Source organism: Phaseolus vulgaris, chromosome 11 (assembly GCF_051622355.1).
Source record: "Phaseolus vulgaris cultivar YP4 chromosome 11, ASM5162235v1, whole genome shotgun sequence".
Taxonomy (NCBI): domain Eukaryota; kingdom Viridiplantae; phylum Streptophyta; class Magnoliopsida; order Fabales; family Fabaceae; genus Phaseolus; species Phaseolus vulgaris.
The window spans coordinates 55,555,001-55,567,500 of record NC_143508.1 but is presented as its reverse complement, the minus strand read 5'-3'; positions in this window follow the sequence as shown (position 1 = coordinate 55,567,500).

Here is a 12,500-nt window from a genome sequence, read left to right as displayed (position 1 = left end):
AATTTTCATGAATTTTTTTCAAAACCCTCTATTTTCCAACATTTCAAAAATTCAAAACCACATCAAGATGGCTTGGTTTTGATACCAAACTTTCTAGACCTCATTCTGCATGCATTTGTGACACTTTCCAACCAACAAAACTCAAAAACCACCACTTTGAAAATTTCATGATTCTTGGCACACCACCAAGTCACAAAATCAAGCCAAAACACCAAAATCTTGGAACTTGGCTATGCACCAACCATGCCAAGATCAATTCCTTTTGATCCCAAACTTCTCCCACATCACTTTGAAGGCATTTGTGAGGATTGAGTCCAGCCAGTTTTCCAAAACCATGATTTTCGTTTTTCACCAAAATCACCACCAAGTCACAAAATCAAGCCAAAAATCCAAAATCATGGCACTTGGCTATGCACCAACCATGTCAAGATCAATTCCTTTTGCTCCCAAACTTCTCCCACATCACTTTGAAGGCATTTGTGAGGATTGAGTCCAGCCAGTTTTCCAAAACCATGATTTTCGTTTTTCACCAAAATCACCACCAAGCCACAAAATCAAGCCAAAACACCAAAATCATGAACTTGGCTATGCACCAACCATGTCAAGATCAATTCCTTTTGATCCCAAACTTCTCCCACATCACTTTGAAGGCATTTGTGAGGATTGAGTCCAGCCACTTTTCCAAAACCATGATTTTCGTTTTTCACCAAAATCACCACCAAGCCACAAAATCACCACCAAGTCACAAAATCATGAACTTGGCTATGCACCAACCATGTCAAGATCAATTCCTTTTGATCCCAAACTTCTCCCACATCACTTTGAAGGCATTTGTGAGGATTGAGTCCAGCCACTTTTCCAAAACCATGATTTTCGTTTTTCACCAAAATCACCACCAAGCCACAAAATCACCACCAAGTCACAAAATCATGAACTTGGCTATGCACCAACCATGTCAAGATCAATTCCTTTTGATCCCAAACTTCTCCCACATCACTTTGAAGGCATTTGTGAGGATTGAGTCCAGCCAGTTTTCCAAAACCATGATTTTCGTTTTTCACCAAAATCTCCACCAAGCCACAAAATCATGAACTTGGCTATGCACCAACCATGTCAAGATCAATTCCTTTTGATCCCAAACTTCTCCCACATCACTTTGAAGGCATTTGTGAGGATTGAGTCCAGCTAGTTTTCCAAAACCATGATTTTCGTTTTTCACCAAAATCACCACCAAGTCACAAAATCATGAACTTGGCTATGCACCAACCATGTCAAGATCAATTCCTTTTGATCCCAAACTTCTCCCACATCACTTTGAAGACATTTGTGAGGATTGAGTCCAGCCAGTTTTCCAAAACCATGATTTTCGTTTTTCACCAAAATCACCACCAAGTCACAAAATCAAGCCAAAAATCCAAAATCATGGCACTTGGCTATGCACCAACCATGTCAAGATCAATTCCTTTTGCTCCCAAACTTCTCCCACATCACTTTGAAGGCATTTGTGAGGATTGAGTCCAGCCAGTTTTCCAAAACCATGATTTTCGTTTTTCACCAAAATCACCACCAAGCCACAAAATCAAGCCAAAACACCAAAATCATGAACTTGGCTATGCACCAACCGTGTCAAGATCAATTCCTTTTGATCCCAAACTTCTCCCACATCACTTTGAAGGCATTTGTGAGGATTGAGTCCAGCCAGTTTTCCAAAACCATGATTTTCGTTTTTCACCAAAATCACCACCAAGCCACAAAATCAAGCCAAAACACCAAAATCATGAACTTGGCTATGCACCAACCATGTCAAGATCAATTCCTTTTGATCCCAAACTTCTCCCACATCACTTTGAAGGCATTTGTGAGGATTGAGTCCAGCCAGTTTTCCAAAACCATGATTTTCGTTTTTCACCAAAATCACCACCAAGCCACAAAATCAAGCCAAAACACCAAAATCATGAACTTGGCTATGCACCAACCATGTCAAGATCAATTCCTTTTGATCCCAAACTTCTCCCACATCACTTTGAAGGCATTTGTGAGGATTCAGTCCAGCCACTTTTCCAAAACCATGATTTTCGTTTTTCACCAAAATCACCACCAAGCCACAAAATCAAGCCAAAACACCAAAATCATGAACTTGGCTATGCACCAACCATGTCAAGATCAATTCCTTTTGATCCCAAACTTCTCCCACATCACTTTGAAGGCATTTGTGAGGATTGAGTCCAGCCAGTTTTCCAAAACCATGATTTTCGTTTTTCACCAAAATCACCACCAAGCCACAAAATCAAGCCAAAACACCAAAATCATGAACTTGGCTATGCACCAACCATGTCAAGATCAATTCCTTTTGATCCCAAACTTCTCCCACATCACTTTGAAGGCATTTGTGAGGATTCAGTCCAGCCACTTTTCCAAAACCATGATTTTCGTTTTTCACCAAAATCACCACCAAGCCACAAAATCAAGCCAAAACACCAAAATCAAGCCAAAACACCAAAATCATGAACTTGGCTATGCACCAACCATGTCAAGATCAATTCCTTTTGATCCCAAACTTCTCCCACATCACTTTGAAGGCATTTGTGAGGATTGAGTCCAGCCAGTTTTCCAAAACCATGATTTTCGTTTTTCACCAAAATCACCACCAAGCCACAAAATCAAGCCAAAACACCAAAATCATGAACTTTGCTATGCACCAACCATGTCAAGATCAATTCCTTTTGATCCCAAACTTCTCCCACATCACTTTGAAGGCATTTGTGAGGATTGAGTCCAGCCACTTTTCCAAAACCATGATTTTCGTTTTTCACCAAAATCACCACCAAGCCACAAAATCAAGCCAAAACACCAAAATCATGAACTTTGCTATGCACCAACCATGTCAAGATCAATTCCTTTTGATCCCAAACTTCTCCCACATCACTTTGAAGGCATTTGTGAGGATTGAGTCCAGCCAGTTTTCCAAAACCATGATTTTCGTTTTTCACCAAAATCACCACCAAGCCACAAAATCAAGCCAAAACACCAAAATCATGAACTTTGCTATGCACCAACCATGTCAAGATCAATTCCTTTTGATCCCAAACTTCTCCCACATCACTTTGAAGGCATTTGTGAGGATTGAGTACAGCCACTTTTCCAAAACCATGATTTTCGTTTTTCACCAAAATCACCACCAAGCCACAAAATCAAGCCAAAACACCAAAATCATGAACTTTGCTATGCACCAACCATGTCAAGATCAATTCCTTTTGATCCCAAACTTCTCCCACATCACTTTGAAGGCATTTGTGAGGATTGAGTCCAGCCAGTTTTCCAAAACCATGATTTTCGTTTTTCACCAAAATCACCACCAAGCCACAAAATCACCACCAAGTCACAAAATCATGAACTTGGCTATGCACCAACCATGTCAAGATCAATTCCTTTTGATCCCAAACTTCTCCCACATCACTTTGAGGGCATTTGTGAGGATTGAGTCCAGCCAGTTTTCCAAAACCATGATTTTCGTTTTTCACCAAAATCACCACCAAGCCACAAAATCACCACCAAGTCACAAAATCATGAACTTGGCTATGCACCAACCATGTCAAGATCAATTCCTTTTGATCCCAAACTTCTCCCACATCACTTTGAAGGCATTTGTGAGGATTGAGTCCAGCCAGTTTTCCAAAACCATGATTTTCGTTTTTCACCAAAATCACCACCAAGCCACAAAATCATGAACTTGGCTATGCACCAACCATGTCAAGATCAATTCCTTTTGATCCCAAACTTCTCCCACATCACTTTGAAGGCATTTGTGAGGATTGAGTCCAGCCAGTTTTCCAAAACCATGATTTTCGTTTTTCACCAAAATCACCACCAAGTCACAAAATCATGAACTTGGCTATGCACCAACCATGTCAAGATCTATTCCTTTTGATCCCAAACTTCTCCCACATCACTTTGAAGACATTTGTGAGGATTGAGTCCAGCCAGTTTTCCAAAACCATGATTTTCGTTTTTCACCAAAATCACCACCAAGTCACAAAATCAAGCCAAAAATCCAAAATCATGGCACTTGGCTATGCACCAACCATGTCAAGATCAATTCCTTTTGCTCCCAAACTTCTCCCACATCACTTTGAAGGCATTTGTGAGGATTGAGTCCAGCCAGTTTTCCAAAACCATGATTTTCGTTTTTCACCAAAATCACCACCAAGCCACAAAATCAAGCCAAAACACCAAAATCATGAACTTGGCTATGCACCAACCATGTCAAGATCAATTCCTTTTGATCCCAAACTTCTCCCACATCACTTTGAAGGCATTTGTGAGGATTGAGTCCAGCCAGTTTTCCAAAACCATGATTTTCGTTTTTCACCAAAATCACCACCAAGCCACAAAATCAAGCCAAAACACCAAAATCATGAACTTGGCTATGCACCAACCATGTCAAGATCAATTCCTTTTGATCCCAAACTTCTCCCACATCACTTTGAAGGCATTTGTGAGGATTGAGTCCAGCCAGTTTTCCAAAACCATGATTTTCGTTTTTCACCAAAATCACCACCAAGCCACAAAATCAAGCCAAAACACCAAAATCATGAACTTGGCTATGCACCAACCATGTCAAGATCAATTCCTTTTGATCCCAAACTTCTCCCACATCACTTTGAAGGCATTTGTGAGGATTCAGTCCAGCCACTTTTCCAAAACCATGATTTTCGTTTTTCACCAAAATCACCACCAAGCCACAAAATCAAGCCAAAACACCAAAATCATGAACTTGGCTATGCACCAACCATGTCAAGATCAATTCCTTTTGATCCCAAACTTCTCCCACATCACTTTGAAGGCATTTGTGAGGATTGAGTCCAGCCAGTTTTCCAAAACCATGATTTTCGTTTTTCACCAAAATCACCACCAAGCCACAAAATCACCACCAAGTCACAAAATCATGAACTTGGCTATGCACCAACCATGTCAAGATCAATTCCTTTTGATCCCAAACTTCTCCCACATCACTTTGAAGGCATTTGTGAGGATTGAGTCCAGCCACTTTTCCAAAACCATGATTTTCGTTTTTCACCAAAATCACCACCAAGCCACAAAATCACCACCAAGTCACAAAATCATGAACTTGGCTATGCACCAACCATGTCAAGATCAATTCCTTTTGATCCCAAACTTCTCCCACATCACTTTGAAGGCATTTGTGAGGATTGAGTCCAGCCAGTTTTCCAAAACCATGATTTTCGTTTTTCACCAAAATCACCACCAAGCCACAAAATCACCACCAAGTCACAAAATCATGAACTTGGCTATGCACCAACCATGTCAAGATCAATTCCTTTTGATCCCAAACTTCTCCCACATCACTTTGAAGGCATTTGTGAGGATTGAGTCCAGCCAGTTTTCCAAAACCATGATTTTCGTTTTTCACCAAAATCACCACCAAGCCACAAAATCATGAACTTGGCTATGCACCAACCATGTCAAGATCAATTCCTTTTGATCCCAAACTTCTCCCACATCACTTTGAAGGCATTTGTGAGGATTGAGTCCAGCCAGTTTTCCAAAACCATGATTTTCGTTTTTCACCAAAATCACCACCAAGTCACAAAATCATGAACTTGGCTATGCACCAACCATGTCAAGATCAATTCCTTTTGATCCCAAACTTCTCCCACATCACTTTGAAGACATTTGTGAGGATTGAGTCCAGCCAGTTTTCCAAAACCATGATTTTCGTTTTTCACCAAAATCACCACCAAGTCACAAAATCAAGCCAAAAATCCAAAATCATGGCACTTGGCTATGCACCAACCATGTCAAGATCAATTCCTTTTGCTCCCAAACTTCTCCCACATCACTTTGAAGGCATTTGTGAGGATTGAGTCCAGCCAGTTTTCCAAAACCATGATTTTCGTTTTTCACCAAAATCACCACCAAGCCACAAAATCAAGCCAAAACACCAAAATCATGAACTTGGCTATGCACCAACCATGTCAAGATCAATTCCTTTTGATCCCAAACTTCTCCCACATCACTTTGAAGGCATTTGTGAGGATTGAGTCCAGCCAGTTTTCCAAAACCATGATTTTCGTTTTTCACCAAAATCACCACCAAGCCACAAAATCAAGCCAAAACACCAAAATCATGAACTTGGCTATGCACCAACCATGTCAAGATCAATTCCTTTTGATCCCAAACTTCTCCCACATCACTTTGAAGGCATTTGTGAGGATTGAGTCCAGCCAGTTTTCCAAAACCATGATTTTCGTTTTTCACCAAAATCACCACCAAGCCACAAAATCAAGCCAAAACACCAAAATCATGAACTTGGCTATGCACCAACCATGTCAAGATCAATTCCTTTTGATCCCAAACTTCTCCCACATCACTTTGAAGGCATTTGTGAGGATTCAGTCCAGCCACTTTTCCAAAACCATGATTTTCGTTTTTCACCAAAATCACCACCAAGCCACAAAATCAAGCCAAAACACCAAAATCATGAACTTGGCTATGCACCAACCATGTCAAGATCAATTCCTTTTGATCCCAAACTTCTCCCACATCACTTTGAAGGCATTTGTGAGGATTGAGTCCAGCCAGTTTTCCAAAACCATGATTTTCGTTTTTCACCAAAATCACCACCAAGCCACAAAATCAAGCCAAAACACCAAAATCATGAACTTTGCTATGCACCAACCATGTCAAGATCAATTCCTTTTGATCCCAAACTTCTCCCACATCACTTTGAAGGCATTTGTGAGGATTGAGTCCAGCCAGTTTTCCAAAACCATGATTTTCGTTTTTCACCAAAATCACCACCAAGCCACAAAATCAAGCCAAAACACCAAAATCATGAACTTTGCTATGCACCAACCATGTCAAGATCAATTCCTTTTGATCCCAAACTTCTCCCACATCACTTTGAAGGCATTTGTGAGGATTGAGTCCAGCCAGTTTTCCAAAACCATGATTTTCGTTTTTCACCAAAATCACCACCAAGCCACAAAATCAAGCCAAAACACCAAAATCATGAACTTTGCTATGCACCAACCATGTCAAGATCAATTCCTTTTGATCCCAAACTTCTCCCACATCACTTTGAAGGCATTTGTGAGGATTGAGTCCAGCCAGTTTTCCAAAACCATGATTTTCGTTTTTCACCAAAATCACCACCAAGCCACAAAATCAAGCCAAAACACCAAAATCATGAACTTTGCTATGCACCAACCATGTCAAGATCAATTCCTTTTGATCCCAAACTTCTCCCACATCACTTTGAAGGCATTTGTGAGGATTGAGTCCAGCCAGTTTTCCAAAACCATGATTTTCGTTTTTCACCAAAATCACCACCAAGCCACAAAATCACCACCAAGTCACAAAATCATGAACTTGGCTATGCACCAACCATGTCAAGATCAATTCCTTTTGATCCCAAACTTCTCCCACATCACTTTGAAGGCATTTGTGAGGATTGAGTCCAGCCAGTTTTCCAAAACCATGATTTTCGTTTTTCACCAAAATCACCACCAAGCCACAAAATCACCACCAAGTCACAAAATCATGAACTTGGCTATGCACCAACCATGTCAAGATCAATTCCTTTTGATCCCAAACTTCTCCCACATCACTTTGAAGGCATTTGTGAGGATTGAGTCCAGCCAGTTTTCCAAAACCATGATTTTCGTTTTTCACCAAAATCACCACCAAGCCACAAAATCATGAGCTTGGCTATGCACCAACCATGTCAAGATCAATTCCTTTTGATCCCAAACTTCTCCCACATCACTTTGAAGGCATTTGTGAGGATTGAGTCCAGCCACTTTTCCAAAACCATGATTTTCGTTTTTCACCAAAATCACCACCAAGTCACAAAATCATGAACTTGGCTATGCACCAACCATGTCAGGATCAATTCCTTTTGATCCCAAACTTCTCCCACATCACTTTGAAGACATTTGTGAGGATTGAGTCCAGCCAGTTTTCCAAAACCATGATTTTCGTTTTTCACCAAAATCACCACCAAGTCACAAAATCAAGCCAAAAATCCAAAATCATGGCACTTGGCTATGCACCAACCATGTCAAGATCAATTCCTTTTGCTCCCAAACTTCTCCCACATCACTTTGAAGGCATTTGTGAGGATTGAGTCCAGCCAGTTTTCCAAAACCATGATTTTCGTTTTTCACCAAAATCACCACCAAGCCACAAAATCAAGCCAAAACACCAAAATCATGAACTTGGCTATGCACCAACCATGTCAAGATCAATTCCTTTTGATCCCAAACTTCTCCCACATCACTTTGAAGGCATTTGTGAGGATTGAGTCCAGCCAGTTTTCCAAAACCATGATTTTCGTTTTTCACCAAAATCACCACCAAGCCACAAAATCAAGCCAAAACACCAAAATCATGAACTTGGCTATGCACCAACCATGTCAAGATCAATTCCTTTTGATCCCAAACTTCTCCCACATCACTTTGAAGGCATTTGTGAGGATTGAGTCCAGCCAGTTTTCCAAAACCATGATTTTCGTTTTTCACCAAAATCACCACCAAGCCACAAAATCAAGCCAAAACACCAAAATCATGAACTTGGCTATGCACCAACCATGTCAAGATCAATTCCTTTTGATCCCAAACTTCTCCCACATCACTTTGAAGGCATTTGTGAGGATTCAGTCCAGCCACTTTTCCAAAACCATGATTTTCGTTTTTCACCAAAATCACCACCAAGCCACAAAATCAAGCCAAAACACCAAAATCATGAACTTTGCTATGCACCAACCATGTCAAGATCAATTCCTTTTGATCCCAAACTTCTCCCACATCACTTTGAAGGCATTTGTGAGGATTGAGTCCAGCCACTTTTCCAAAACCATGATTTTCGTTTTTCACCAAAATCACCACCAAGCCACAAAATCAAGCCAAAACACCAAAATCATGAACTTTGCTATGCACCAACCATGTCAAGATCAATTCCTTTTGATCCCAAACTTCTCCCACATCACTTTGAAGGCATTTGTGAGGATTGAGTCCAGCCAGTTTTCCAAAACCATGATTTTCGTTTTTCACCAAAATCACCACCAAGCCACAAAATCACCACCAAGTCACAAAATCATGAACTTGGCTATGCACCAACCATGTCAAGATCAATTCCTTTTGATCCCAAACTTCTCCCACATCACTTTGAAGGCATTTGTGAGGATTGAGTCCAGCCAGTTTTCCAAAACCATGATTTTCGTTTTTCACCAAAATCACCACCAAGCCACAAAATCACCACCAAGTCACAAAATCATGAACTTGGCTATGCACCAACCATGTCAAGATCAATTCCTTTTGATCCCAAACTTCTCCCACATCACTTTGAAGGCATTTGTGAGGATTGAGTCCAGCCAGTTTTCCAAAACCATGGTTTTCGTTTTTCACCAAAATCACCACCAAGCCACAAAATCATGAACTTGGCTATGCACCAACCATGTCAAGATCAATTCCTTTTGATCCCAAACTTCTCCCACATCACTTTGAAGGCATTTGTGAGGATTGAGTCCAGCCAGTTTTCCAAAACCATGATTTTCGTTTTTCACCAAAATCACCACCAAGTCACAAAATCATGAACTTGGCTATGCACCAACCATGTCAAGATCAATTCCTTTTGATCCCAAACTTCTCCCACATCACTTTGAAGACATTTGTGAGGATTGAGTCCAGCCAGTTTTCCAAAACCATGATTTTCGTTTTTCACCAAAATCACCACCAAGTCACAAAATCAAGCCAAAAATCCAAAATCATGGCACTTGGCTATGCACCAACCATGTCAAGATCAATTCCTTTTGCTCCCAAACTTCTCCCACATCACTTTGAAGGCATTTGTGAGGATTGAGTCCAGCCAGTTTTCCAAAACCATGATTTTCGTTTTTCACCAAAATCACCACCAAGCCACAAAATCAAGCCAAAACACCAAAATCATGAACTTGGCTATGCACCAACCATGTCAAGATCAATTCCTTTTGATCCCAAACTTCTCCCACATCACTTTGAAGGCATTTGTGAGGATTGAGTCCAGCCAGTTTTCCAAAACCATGATTTTCGTTTTTCACCAAAATCACCACCAAGCCACAAAATCAAGCCAAAACACCAAAATCATGAACTTGGCTATGCACCAACCATGTCAAGATCAATTCCTTTTGATCCCAAACTTCTCCCACATCACTTTGAAGGCATTTGTGAGGATTGAGTCCAGCCAGTTTTCCAAAACCATGATTTTCGTTTTTCACCAAAATCACCACCAAGCCACAAAATCAAGCCAAAACACCAAAATCATGAACTTGGCTATGCACCAACCATGTCAAGATCAATTCCTTTTGATCCCAAACTTCTCCCACATCACTTTGAAGGCATTTGTGAGGATTCAGTCCAGCCACTTTTCCAAAACCATGATTTTCGTTTTTCACCAAAATCACCACCAAGCCACAAAATCAAGCCAAAACACCAAAATCATGAACTTTGCTATGCACCAACCATGTCAAGATCAATTCCTTTTGATCCCAAACTTCTCCCACATCACTTTGAAGGCATTTGTGAGGATTGAGTCCAGCCACTTTTCCAAAACCATGATTTTCGTTTTTCACCAAAATCACCACCAAGCCACAAAATCAAGCCAAAACACCAAAATCATGAACTTTGCTATGCACCAACCATGTCAAGATCAATTCCTTTTGATCCCAAACTTCTCCCACATCACTTTGAAGGCATTTGTGAGGATTGAGTCCAGTCAGTTTTCCAAAACCATGATTTTCGTTTTTCACCAAAATCACCACCAAGCCACAAAATCACCACCAAGTCACAAAATCATGAACTTGGCTATGCACCAACCATGTCAAGATCAATTCCTTTTGATCCCAAACTTCTCCCACATCACTTTGAAGGCATTTGTGAGGATTGAGTCCAGCCAGTTTTCCAAAACCATGATTTTCGTTTTTCACCAAAATCACCACCAAGCCACAAAATCACCACCAAGTCACAAAATCATGAACTTGGCTATGCACCAACCATGTCAAGATCAATTCCTTTTGATCCCAAACTTCTCCCACATCACTTTGAAGGCATTTGTGAGGATTGAGTCCAGCCAGTTTTCCAAAACCATGGTTTTCGTTTTTCACCAAAATCACCACCAAGCCACAAAATCATGAACTTGGCTATGCACCAACCATGTCAAGATCAATTCCTTTTGATCCCAAACTTCTCCCACATCACTTTGAAGGCATTTGTGAGGATTGAGTCCAGCCAGTTTTCCAAAACCATGATTTTCGTTTTTCACCAAAATCACCACCAAGTCACAAAATCATGAACTTGGCTATGCACCAACCATGTCAAGATCAATTCCTTTTGATCCCAAACTTCTCCCACATCACTTTGAAGACATTTGTGAGGATTGAGTCCAGCCAGTTTTCCAAAACCATGATTTTCGTTTTTCACCAAAATCACCACCAAGTCACAAAATCAAGCCAAAAATCCAAAATCATGGCACTTGGCTATGCACCAACCATGTCAAGATCAATTCCTTTTGCTCCCAAACTTCTCCCACATCACTTTGAAGGCATTTGTGAGGATTGAGTCCAGCCAGTTTTCCAAAACCATGATTTTCGTTTTTCACCAAAATCACCACCAAGCCACAAAATCAAGCCAAAACACCAAAATCATGAACTTGGCTATGCACCAACCATGTCAAGATCAATTCCTTTTGATCCCAAACTTCTCCCACATCACTTTGAAGGCATTTGTGAGGATTGAGTCCAGCTAGTTTTCCAAAACCATGATTTTCGTTTTTCACCAAAATCACCACCAAGCCACAAAATCAAGCCAAAACACCAAAATCATGAACTTTGCTATGCACCAACCATGTCAAGATCAATTCCTTTTGATCCCAAACTTCTCCCACATCACTTTGAAGGCATTTGTGAGGATTGAGTCCAGCCAGTTTTCCAAAACCATGATTTTTCGTTTTTCACCAAAATCACCACCAAGCCACAAAATCACCACCAAGTCACAAAATCATGAACTTGGCTATGCACCAACCATGTCAAGATCAATTCCTTTTGATCCCAAACTTCTCCCACATCACTTTGAAGGCATTTGTGAGGATTGAGTCCAGCCAGTTTTCCAAAACCATGATTTTCGTTTTTCACCAAAATCACCACCAAGCCACAAAATCACCACCAAGTCACAAAATCATGAACTTGGCTATGCACCAACCATGTCAAGATCAATTCCTTTTGATCCCAAACTTCTCCCACATCACTTTGAAGGCATTTGTGAGGATTGAGTCCAGCCAGTTTTCCAAAACCATGATTTTCGTTTTTCACCAAAATCACCACCAAGCCACAAAATCATGAACTTGGCTATGCACCAACCATGTCAAGATCAATTCCTTTTGATCCCAAACTTCTCCCACATCACTTTGAAGGCATTTGTGAGGATTGAGTCCAGCCAGTTTTCCAA